The sequence below is a fragment of the Artemia sp. Qi Xiang Cuo genome, chromosome 20, assembly GCF_049724085.1.
Source record: "Artemia sp. Qi Xiang Cuo chromosome 20, ASM4972408v1, whole genome shotgun sequence".
NCBI classification, from domain to species: domain Eukaryota; kingdom Metazoa; phylum Arthropoda; class Branchiopoda; order Anostraca; family Artemiidae; genus Artemia; species Artemia sp. Qi Xiang Cuo.
In genome coordinates, this window is record NC_142813.1 from 24,813,036 (window position 1) to 24,826,337 (window position 13,302).

Sequence of the window (13,302 nt, forward strand, 5' to 3'; positions counted from 1 at the left end):
TATATATATATATATATATATATATATATATATATATATATATATATATATATATATATATATATATATATATATATATATATATATATATATATATATGTGTGTGTGTGTGTGTGTGTGTGTGTGTGTGTGTTTGGATGTGCGTCTGTGTGCGTGTGCGTCTCTGTGTATTTGTGTGTGCGCGCCCGTGTGTGTGTGTGTATCCGTTCATAATAACTAGAGAAGGAAAAGCGAAACATCCGTTATTATTAGAGGTACTTTTTATGCTAGATGTACATTAAACAAAGAAACCACACTCCATAGGTTCCATCAGCAGTTCAAAAGCAAGAAGGGATTATTTTTTTATGTGGAATTTTAAAAGAGCAAACTACAAAATTAGGGTTTTTACTTCATATTTGAATTTTGCCTTAAATGGTGGGCAACTCGCTATTCAATATCACTATATATGTTAATAATCCTAATTTTTTTTTAACAATATGCCATTTACTTAAACAACACCTTAATGCTCACTTGTTACCGTTTTGCGATTGTAAATTAATTTCAAATGCAGCCATGTAATGGCCATTCAAAAGATGAAGAAAATACCTATAATCACCGGTCCACTCAATTGCTTTAGCGTTGAACCTATCATTAAGTGCTAAATTAATGTAGATTTCCTAGTCTGTCAGGTATTGTATGGTAAACTCAGGTTTTATGGTATTAATTAGCTGAAGCTCAGAACAACCCTTTTCTTGCTTGCTTTTGTCAAATAGTTTAAATTAGCAGACTAAAAATTACTAGGCGAGCCGGATGTTAAAGATGCATTCCTAATAAAAATACCCAAGAATTTATCGTTGAGATTCAGTAGCAAAAAAGAAAAATCTTGCTTTCTTTTCGAGTTGGATCTAAAGATTATTATAATCTCTAGGCTCACACGAGAAGAATTAGGAATGAATTTATTCCCTATCATCTAAAATATTTGGGAAAAAGTTGAAAAGGTTCAAAGTAGAAATGTGATCCAATCCGTTGTAAAGTCTAAGAGTCATCTTTGTTTGACAGCGATATATTGAAATACCGGAAAATGATGAATTGAACAAAAATAAAAACCTAAAGGGCACGGAAGCCCTTTCTCAATGCAAATCTTGTGTTTAAATGGAAATTGCCCCCAAAATTTTGTTTCTAAACTCCTTTATAAGGAGTTTCAACCTCTCAATATGGTATACGAAAGATTACCAGGGGTCAGTTACCAGAAAACAGGTACACATGCAGCATTTTATCCACGATGAAGGGGGGAGATAATAAGTTGAGAGTAAATAAAAAAAACACGAAAGAAGGTGATTCAAAGCAGAATACAAAAACTGCAGGTAAAACCGTAAGAACCCTAATATTTAGGGGTAGATGACAAAAGCCTCAAGCCTCCCTCTTTATACATTGTTTGGTATAGGCCTGGCTAAGAATACTCCCATAGGGGGGGGTAGTAATCTAGCTATGAGGCAGGGAAATCTACCGCTTCCTCTCGTAACTGAGCTTTACCTTCACTTTTGAAGATTGTTCTATGGGGAGCAATATGTATGTTATTGAATGCACGAGCCCCCCCCCCTTGTTCCTGTAAGCTCTGCCTTTGGTAGAATTCTCGATCACTCCAGAAATACCCCCTTCCGTGGAAATTATTTCCCGGAAATAAAAACACGCGGAAAATAGTCCCCGGATAATTTCCCGAACATCTCCACATAAAAAATATGGCAAAGAGAATGTAAGGTAATTAAAAGGAATTTTGTATAGTAATTCTTTCAAATCCCCGCAGTGTAACATTTCCTCTGGAAAATTCACCCCCCTCCCCAGAGATTTCCTTCCCCAAGGAAGTTTCTCCATATTGAAATCCATCCCAAGCACACCCCCCCCCCCCCGAAAAAAAAAATGTTTGTATACTTTCGAATAACCAATACTATACGTAAACAATGGGCAAATTTCATAACTTACAGGCCTCTTTCCACGGACTGTGGGGGGTCACTTTAAACCACAGTTTATATAATTATCCAGTATGATCATTCCCTATCTCACCCATTATAAATCAGATCTGGTTACGAATAATGCACTTTGTAACCATTTCTCATTGATAGACGCAAACACACTGATCCATAACTGCACGAAGAAGTGGGAGGAGCTTTTTGTTCGCACCGAGAACGAAGACCAGAAATGATCTGCGATAAGCTTACTGGATAATTATATAAACTGTGCTTTAAACCTAAGGACATAGTTATTTGATTTTTCAACTATAATGAACAAAATGGCTATATTAAAATTTTTATCTGATAAATTTGGGGAAAAATCGGCGTGGGAGGGGGCCCCATTTCCCTCCAATCTTTTTGGTCCCTTAAAAAGGATACTAGAACTTTGAATTTCCGTTCGAATACATCCTCTCCCGATCTTTTAGGACCATTATTTCACCCCTGATGATCACCCATAGGTGATCGTCAACACAAAAACAACAAAACAACAACAACAACAAATTTAACACGCATACGTGATCTGTCCTCTGGTAAAAATAGTAAAATTCCACATTTTTGCGGATAGGAACTTGATACTTCAACAGTAGGGTTCTTTGGTGTGCTGAATATGATGGCGTGGTTTTCATTGAAATTTCTTGCATTTTAGAGCTGGCCCCACCTCCCCGGATAAATCCCCCTCCCCACGGACATATCCTCTTGAAAGTTCAATCCCATTGAAAATTTGACCCGGACAATTACAGTTAACAACTCCACGCGTAAAATTGAGACGGAAAAGAGAAGGCAAGACATTAAATAATTTTTTTATAGGAATTCTGGCAAATTCCCCGGTGTATAATTTCCCTGGAAAGTTCACCCCCCCCCCCCCTGGAAACTTCCCTCCCGATAAAAATTCCCCCGTGGAAAAAACCCACAGCCAAAAATCCCCTCCCCCCACCAGAAAATGTATACATACTTCACAATAACAAATACTATGTTTAAAAAACGGGGAAAATTTTATGAATTAAACACCTCTCCCCTGGGGATGTGGAATGGGGGGCGGTGGGCCATGTTATATCTAAAGCCATAGCTATTGGGCCTTTCAACTATGATGAGGAAAATGACTATCTGAAAATTTTGATCGGGCGACATTGGAAAAAAGGGGCGGAGGAGGGAGCCAGGTTGCCCTCCAATCTTTTTGGTAACTTAAAAATGGCACTAGAACTTTTAATTTCTGTTCGAATGAGCCCTCTCACGATATTCTAGGACCAGTGGGTCGATATGATCACCCCTGGGAGAAAACAATAAACAAACAAATAAACACACATCCGTGATCTTTCTCCTGGTAAAAAAATACAAAGTTTCACATTTTTGCAGATATAATCTGATGGTGTGATTTTAATTAAGATTCTAATAGTTTTAAGGGGTGTTTCCCCCTTTTTTCAAAAATCTGGCAAATTTTCTCGGGCTTGTACCCTTTAATCGCTAAAACCAAGTTTAATGAATCTTATAAATTTAAAATCAGAATAATAAGTCGATTCTTTTGATATATCTATTGGTATCAAAATTCCGTCTTTTAGAGTTTTGGTTACTATTGAGCCGGTTCGCACCTTACTTGAAGTTCGTTACCACGAACTGTTTGATTAGGTTTGGTTAGGTGAGTTTAGCATAGTTTGCTCACTTATAAAGATAGTAATATATATATATATATATATATATATATATATATATATATATATATATATATATATATATATATATTATGTTTAAGAGGTAATTACTTAAAAAAAAAAAAAAAAAAAAAAAACTGTAGTCCTAATCCAGCAATTGAGACAAATGTGCACTTGAACGAGGCTCTCACCTTACACATCCATCCAACTACCTAGGACCAAACAGTATACCCAAACCATCAACCAAATAGAAAAGTCCAAATCCATGCAAAGTTGTCATCAATAAATGTAAGTCGATGTAAAATTACCAGCAAAAGCACCTTTAATCTAGCAAAATATTTCCAAGTAAAACCTTCCATTTAGGGCTCATCAGAAGAAGACAACCGGCCTTAGCGGGTTTCGAGGCTTTACATTCTTTACCCAGCATGGTGGCGCCTCTACCATAGGATCTATATGGTAACCTTATGTCAGGTCAAACCTGTGAAATACCTGCAAACTAGTCAAGCTAATAAAAATTACATACAAAATATATATATATATATATATATATATATATATATATATATATATATATATATATATATATATATATATATATATATATATATATATATATATATATATATATATATATATATATATATATACTACTAATTACTTACTTAGGTCCCGGCCATCCTCTTGGGACGTTTTGGGGCCACTCCTCTGGCTAGCTCATGCGTAAGGGCTTGGTACGTAGCTCTATCTGGTGCGATATGTAACAACTGGGATATCTTGACATTGTCGAAGGGGAAGTTCTCCATCCATCGTTTTCGTGGTCTGCCTCATGGACGAAGGCCATGGAGGGATCCTTCAAGGGCAATTTTCGGAAGGCGGTTTGGCTCCATTCGCTTGACGTGGCCGAACCAGTGCAGTTGCTGCTCCTTGATATTACGTAGAATGGTTTCAGTACACTAGAGCCTTTGGCGTACTTCCACATTTGTGATTCGGTCAGTGTATTTGATTCTAGCAATGCGACGGAGGCATCTCATCTCAAAAGCTAGAAGTTTTCTTTCGTCTTCGGTTTGCAGAGTCCATGTTTCGCATCCATAAATAACTATGGGGATTACTAAACTGTTGAATAGGCGCATTTTGAGTTTATTGGCTAGGTGGTTGCTCTTCCAAAGGTTGGCTAGTCTTCGGAAGCTAGAGCTAGCAAGTGCAAGTCGACGTTTCACGTCAGAGCTATGGCAATTATCTGAGGAGAGTAGACAACCAAGGTACAGGAAGTGGTCAACTGCCTATGATGATAATGGGTGGGTTGTCTAGTTTACGTCTCGTAGTTACCATGACTTTGGTCTTGCTGGCATTGATCTCCATCCCAAACGGCTTTGTGGTATCGTAGAGTTTATCAGCTTGTGCCTGTAGTTCTTGTGCAGAGTTGGCTAGTTCAACAATATCATCAGCGTAGGCAAGATTGTCTATCAGCAGCCCTCCTATTGTTGCGCTATATTCCGACTGTATCAGTGACAGAACGACATTTAAAAAGAGGTTGAAGAGATGTGGTGATAAGATGCAACCCTGGAGTAGTCCTGATGAAGTTGTGAACTCTTCTGAAAGCCCATCAACGGTTATTATTTGGCCTCGGAACTGGTCGTACAGACTCTTGATTACTTGGACTATCTCATAAGGTATCCCGTAGTGAAGGAGGATTTGCCAGAGTCCTTCGCGCCATATCAGGTCAAATGCCTGACGGAAATCAACGAATAGTTGGTAGAGCTCTTGGTTGAATTCGATGTATCATTCCATGAGATATCGAACGACGAACATCTGATCGATTGTGGATCTTCCAGGGTGGGGGCCGGCCTGATATTCTCCAATGGCAAAGGCAGTTGTTGCTTGTAAGCGTCGGAGTAGGACTTTTGTCAGGACACGTGACTGATGACTCATGAGGCTGATCGGATGGTAGTTTCCGCACTCTTTCTTTGACCCCTTTTTGTGAATAGGTACAATGGAAGCTTTGTACCACTGACGGGGTACTTGGCCGGTTTCCCACACCGCAGATACAATGGCGTGGTACAGATCAGTTACATCATCCGATCCAACGTTAATGAGTTAAGCGGTGACTCCGTCTGGGCCAGGGCTTTTCCATGTTTGAGAGCGACTTGATGGCTGAATCGGTTTCTGACTTGAGTGGGGTTGGTGGTCTGAGTTCTTGGTCGGGTATGAAGAAGCGGGTTAGTATTTCAGGATCCACAGCTACTGGTGGATTCAGTATATCGTTAAAGAATTCTTTTCATCTTTCAAGTTTCATCTTTGAATCGCTAATCTCATTTCCGTCTTTGTCCATGATCACTGATGTTTGCGGCTCTTTTTTCCGTCTTAACTCGCGTACCATTCTGAAAACTGCTCCGCTGTTCCCCTTCTTGAACAGTACTTCGCAGTCTTCGCATTTCTTCCGCAAGTGGTTACGTAGTGCCTTTCTGGTCTCTCGCTCTACTCTTCTCTTGAGGAGCTTGTAAGTATCCCGGCTGTGGCGGTCGGATTTATTACAAAAAAAGTCGCTTATCCTCGCATAGCGCAATGAGCTCATCTGTGATTCATGGTTTTTTATTGGGAGTTTTTCGTCCGAGGACGTTGTTCGCTATCTCGATGATCGCTAATGTGGCCTGCTCGGTCAGGGAGTCTATCTCATTAGCGGTGGTCAAGGGAGAATGATTAGCCAGGATCTTTCGAAATTTTTTAGATAGAGTGGAAGTGTAGGTCTGCCTTTTTTCGGGATCTTACAGCAGATCCACCTGGAATCTTGGGATTTTTGTTGCTTTTTGCAATTTTCTCATTCCTAGCTTGAACCTTGACATCAGAAGAGTGTGGTCAGAGTCGAAGTCTGCTCCAGGTAATGCTACTGTGTCTAGCATGGAAGACTTCCAGCGCTTCTATATCAGCATATAATCAATCATGTTCTCGGTTTTACCGGCTGGAGGTCTCCAGGTCACTTTACGTCGATGGCGGTGCTTGAACATTGTATTCGTTACGAATAACCCGTTTTCTCGGCAGAAGTACAGCAATCGTTCGCCTCTTGCATTGTGTTTACCTTGACCGAAAGGCCCCATTGTATCGGACCGACCGGTATTATCCGTGCCTACTATAGCGTTAAAGTCCCCCATGACAATCAGTGCGTCTTTCTTATGGATTTGGTCGATGATACTTTGTAGTGTGAAATAGAATTCATCACATTCTTCCTCAATTCTGGCGGAGTCTGGGGCATAGACTTGGAGGACAGAGATATTCTTGGCAGCTCCCTTCAGTCGTAATACGGTTATTCTTTCTGAGACTGGGGTGAAAGAGATTAGAGATTTTTTGGCAGTTGGTGATACAAAGAATCCTACACCTTGTCGATGAACTCCGTCCTTGCGGCCGGACAACAAGAGGGAGGCTCCAGAGAGGTTTTTCTTACTTGTTCGGGGAAGGTGCGTCTCAGAGAGGCCGATAACATCCCAATTGTACCTATGTAGTTCTCTAAGGGTAAGATCTAGTTTTCCGGTCTGGCAAGTGTTCGGATGTTTAGCGTGCCAAAGTGTAGGGTGGTTTTTATCGAAATGGAACAACCGTGTGGATTTTCGCCCCGGGTGGGGGTCGTCCTAGTCCTAGGGTCATCGGCTGCCCCGGACGCGGTAGCATGTAAAATCACATTATCCTCATTCAAAATTGGTTGTTCGTCGGTTACCCCGGACGCGGTAGCATGTAAAATCGAATAATCATCATTTAAAATTGGTTGTTCGTCGGTTACCCTGGACGTGGTAGCAGATGTTTGCATAATACCGAGCCCTTTTTTCATGATATTCAAGAGAGGTGGTTTCTTGGCTAAATGGGTGGTGGCGGCAAGCCACTCTCCACCACCTTTTAGAGGCCGTTGTCCATAAATCTGGATCCTCCGCCCTTCCGCAGTTGTTCTCATATAGAGGGTCCTCCCACGATGGTGTTCTGCTTCACCATGCAATTTACCCCATTGCTGGGAGAAGGTTTGTAACTAACGGGACGTGTCCACACACCGATGGGCCCTGCTGAGTGTACATCCGAGGGGCCTTCTTTCTCCTCCGCCCGTATTTACAGCCCCTAGGCAAGGGTGCCCCAGTTTCAATTAAGGACCCCCAGGGACTGGGCCCCCCTTGGTCCGACTCAATGGAGGTACCCTATATATCTGTAGGGCGTTCCCCTATCCACCACCTGGGGAGTAGCAGTAGTAGCACAAGTAAAAATAGCAGTCGCAATAGTGTTAGGATAACCCCCCCCCCCAGATAGCCCTCAGGTCAAGGGTTGTAAGTTACGCCCTAGGGCATATAAGGTTTTTATAAAAATGGTGGTCGTATAAACTTCAAAGAGGGTTCACTGGATTGGTAATCAGAAGTTATAGTGCTCTTTTTAAGAGTAAAAGTGATCGAAGGGCAAATGCCCCCCCCCACACACACGTCGCATTTTCCAGAAACGCATCTGATGGAAATTTTAAGATGGCCATTTGCTGTCGTAGAAACTTCGAAAAGTGCTCAGTCCGTTGGTAATTGAAAGGGCTAGCGCCCACCTTAATAGTCAAAAGTGATTGGAGGGCACCTCCCATACCCATCATTTTCCCAAGCACTTCCAGTCGAAATCTCGAGATAGTTATTTTGTTTGACATAGTTTATAAGCTCAGAAATTATATCTTTGAGGATGAAACCTCCTCACAGTCCTCCGCGCACGGGATGGAAGGTATGCCCCGAGGGCATCAAAGTTTCTATGGAAACGGTGGTCGTATAAATTTCGGAGGGGGCTCATTGGATTGGAAATCGGAAGTTGAAGAGCCATTCTTAATAGTCAAATTTATCGGAGGGCAGCTATATCCCCCCCCTAAAGTCAAATTTCAACCAATGCAATTTCATTCGATTCAAAATTAAAAGTTCTAGAGTCCTTTCTAAGAGTAAAAAGAGATTGGAGGGCAATCAGCCCTTCTCTCAAGCCAATTTATTTCCCGACCACATCTAGTCAAAATTTTGAGACACCCGTTTTGTTCAGGATAGTAGAACGGTCCAGCAGCTATTTTTTTAGGGATATTGGGCATGTCAACCCCCAAAATTATGCCAAACTATGGATTCTTATAGAAAAACCGAAAAGATATAAAATATTTTTTTTTTTCGTGAAAATGACTTTGTCAATAAAAAACGAACAGAAATTCATCTAAAAAAAAAAATTCTCCACGAAACAAACTTTTCAAAGAAAAGTAAGGATTAAGCCAAAAATGGGCGGAAATGCAGTCAAGTAATCATCCAAGCATAAAATTACCACAAATCACTATCAATAAATAAATGAAACTCAAAATCAATAGAAATTAAAATAAATAGCCGAGTCAAACTCGAAACAAGCAAAACTTAATATTAATAGGGCTGATAACTCCCATGCCTTCTCAAGACCAGAACATAATTCGCGCTTTACTGAAAACAAAATATGTTTAAATATTTTCACTTTTTTTACTTAAATAAGTTAAAAACTTTTTTACACACTTTTTTACCCAATTTTATTTTAAGAAATAAATATCAATATAGGTAAATTAAACTGACAATCCACGGTCATTTTTTTCAGTAAAGCCTAAGTTATGTTCTGGTCTTGAAAAGGCATGGGGGTTGTCAGCCCTAGCAATGTTAATTTTTACTCGTTTTGAGTTTGACTCGGCTATTTATTATAATTTCTGTTCGTTTTGAGTTGCATTTAATTATTAATATTGGTTTGTGGTAGTTTTACGCTTGGAAGATTATTTGACTTTATTTCTGCCCATTTTTGGCTTAATAGAGCTCTTTGCTTTTCTTTGAAAACTTATTCTGTGGAAAGTTTTTTAAATTAATACAAATATATGACACCGTCGTTCAGCCAGGGGGGCTGGTCCCCCTTGCCCCCCTTATGGGTGCCCATGGCACCCATATTTTGCCTTTTGGTCAACTGAACATCCCACTCATGATGCCCCTGAAGTCCCTTCTTGATAACGATAAGCCATTCCAAAAATATTGCTGATACGTATGTATCAGAAAATGAACGCACATAGTATGTTTTGATTTAGTTCAACTTTCCCCTCAACATTTCCGCAGATGTTTATTTCAATATCCTCAGCCTTAGTAGCACTCGCTACGAAAGTAGTAGTTTTAGTGATATTAGTGGTGGTAGTAGCAGTAGTTTTGGAATCAGTAGAAGCAGTTGTAGTTGTAGTAGTAGTAGTCCGTAAATATTGCCTTTTTTTGGTCAATTGATCATCACCCTTATCATTTCCTGAAAGTCCTAAATTAATCTACTCAGTCACTAATGAGTTATGCCCTTTTGACAACCCATATGCACATAACATGTTTTGATTTGGTTTAACACTCCCCATAGCATTCCTGAAAGACTCGCCTTAATGCTCTTCGTAAAAATACATACCTTTTCTCAATAACATATACTATATGTAAACAATGAGAAAATTAGCCAACTTACAGCCCATGACCTGAGGCCTCAGGGAGGGGGGACATCCCCAAACGCATAATTACTGAACCTTTCAACAATGCTGAAAAAAATCGATATATAAAAACTGTGTTTGGATGTTTGTTTTGGGAAATGATGGTCAGGGGGGGGGGCAGCTGGTTGCTCTCAAATCAGCTTGACTCTTAAAAAGAGAACTACAATTTCCTATTTCAAATCAAATGAGCCCCCTCTGAAGTTTATACGACCACCCACTCCATAAAAACCTTATATACCCCCAGGGCATAACTTACAGTCCTTGCCCTAGGGTTCTGGGGGGTTGTGACAACCCTGTAAGCATTGTTAAATGTTATTTACACTATTTTCAACAAAATGGCTATCTCACAATTTCAAACAGATGCGTTTGGCGAAAAGAGGGGTAGTTGGAGGGGAGGGAGCTAGTTAACCTCCATCACTTTTGACTCTTAAAATAGAACTGGAACTTCCAATTTTTAACCAAATGCACCACCTCTAAAATCTATTCAACCACACCTTCCTTGAAAACCTTAAATGCCCCTAGGCCACTCCTTACAACCCTTGCCCCTAGACTCTGGTGGTTTATATCAACCCTAAAAGCCTTTTTTATATAATCTTTAGACTATTTTGAATGAAATGGCTATCTCAAAATTACTATTGGATGCATTTCAGGAAAACACGACATTTGGGGGAGGGGGGGGGGGGTAGCTGCCCTCTGATCACTTTCACTCTTAAAAAGGCATTATAACTTCTGATTACCATACCAATGAGCTCCCTTTGAAGTATATATGATCACCCTTTCTATACGACCGTTATATGTCCCCAGTGCATAACTTACAGTCCTTGCCCTGAGGGCTATGGGGGGATGTCATCCTCAAAGTCAAAACTTCTGGACCCTTCAAATACTCTGAACAAAATTACTATCTCAAAATTTTTGTTGGATATCTTTGGGGAAATGACGAAAGTGAGGGGGTGGGGGGGCTGATTCCTCTCAAACCACTTTTGACTCTTAAAAAGGGTACTATAACTTCCGATTTCAAATCAAATGAGCCCCATGTGAAGTTTATATAACCATCCATTTCATAAAAAACCTTATAGGACTCCAGCGCATGACTTACAGCCCTTGCCCTAGGGCCCTGGGGGGTTGTGTCAACAGTGGAGGCATTGTTATATGTTTTTTGGACTGTTTCGAACAAAATGGCTGTCTAAAACTTTAATCAGATTCGTTTGATGAAAAGGGGTAGTCGGAGGGGGGAGCTAGCTGCCCTCCGTCACTTTTGACTCTTAAAAGGGAATTAGAACTTCCAATTTTCAACCAAATGAGCCTCCTCTAAAGTTTATACAACCATCCCTTGCATAAAAAAACCTTAAATTCACCCGGAGCATAACTTACAACCCGTACCCCCAGGCCCTGGGGGTTTGTTTCAGCCTTAAAAGCCTTGCTATACGATCTTTGTACTATTTTGAATAAAATGGCTATTTCAAAATTTCTATCGGGTACATTTGGGGGAAAACACGATGTGTATGTGGGGGTAGCTGCCCTCCGATCATTTTGAATCTTTAAAAGGGCACTAGAGCTCACGATTACCAACCTAATGAACCGTTTCCAAAGTTAATACGACCACCCATCTATAAAAACCTTAAGTGCTCCCACGGTATATCCTACAACCCTTGCCCTGAGGACTATGGGGGGGGGGTTGTCATCCTCTTGGAGGATAACAAACCCCCTTTTAATTTTCGGACCTTTCAACTACGCTGAACACAATGTCTATCTCAAGATTTTGATTGGATATGTTTGTAAAAATGATGGGTGTGGGGGGGGGGGGGCTATTTGCCCTCCAGTCACTTTTGACTATTGAAAAGGGCACTAGCCTTCTTAATTTCCAATCGAATGAGCCCTTTTTGAAGTTTCTACGGCAAGTCCCTCTATACGAAGTGCCCCGGTCTAAAACCAAAAAAACAAAAAAAAAATAATACATTGTGTAAACATCGTTCTTTACCTAAGTAGCACTAATGTACTGCCTATGATTTCTGTTCGTTTCGGGTTTCATTGATTTACTGATGTTGATTTGTCATGATGTTGATGTTGATTCATGTAGTGGAACGCTTGGGAGATTATTTGGCTTTATTTTTGGTCATTTTCGGTTTAATGGAGCTCTTTACTTTTCTTTAAAAAGTTGTTTTGTGGAGAAAGTCTTTTAAACTAATCCACATTATTGTTTATTTTGTATAAATTTGCATTTAATATAGCAGTATATCTAACGTACAAATTTTCTCGTTTTTAATTAAAAATCACTTGCAAAGAACATGCAAATTAGTTTCAAAATAATGAAGATACCCAGCAGTAAGATGCATATTTTCTCTCCCTGGGCCTTTTTTTCTAAGAATTCTGGCACTAGAACCTCAATTACCCATGGTCAATCTAACAAAGCAGTAATTATTATAATAACAGTAGCTGATGTGATTTGTCTTAAAACAAAAAAACTGACCAAATCTAGCTAGGTGTGGTCCTTCGAATTCATCATGAAGAAGATAATTCAATATTATGCGAGTTTAAAGACAATTACATCTTTTTGTCTATCTAAATAGACAGGCGAATTGCATGCTCAGAGTAGATAATAATTGCATTGGGGTAGCATGCAACTCGATAATCAGACAGATTAAAATAAACTCATTTGATTACTTTTTTCTGGAAATTCCACATAAAAGGAAAAGATCACATGAAACTTTGGATACAACTGCGAAAGCTGGTTGAAGGAAACTGCGCTAGTATTTATTAGTTGCTCCTAAAACACTCCAACAAAGGTTAATTGTTAGACAGACTAGAGCTGCTAATGCTGGGACCAAAAACATTTGGATACATCCCTTGATTTGGCTTGTTTTACGTGGGGTGTGCGATCACTTCGTAGCTTTCAAAGATCTTTCTCTGGATGAAAATGATCGAAAGTTTTATTGTTAGGGCGGGAGTGTAGGCAGCCCAAAAAAGGCGAGATACATTTTTTTTATCAGCTCTGAACTTTATTCTTCAGTCATTAGGCTAAGCAAACCCCAGTGCAGAATGAAAAATAGAAACTGCATATTGGTACCCATTAATACAGGCCCAAAAGAGGATCAAAACTATTTTTCTCCGGCCACTTCTCATGTAAGGGCAGTCATAGAAATTAGGAAAAGGCTCATTCAATTGGAAATCAAATGTG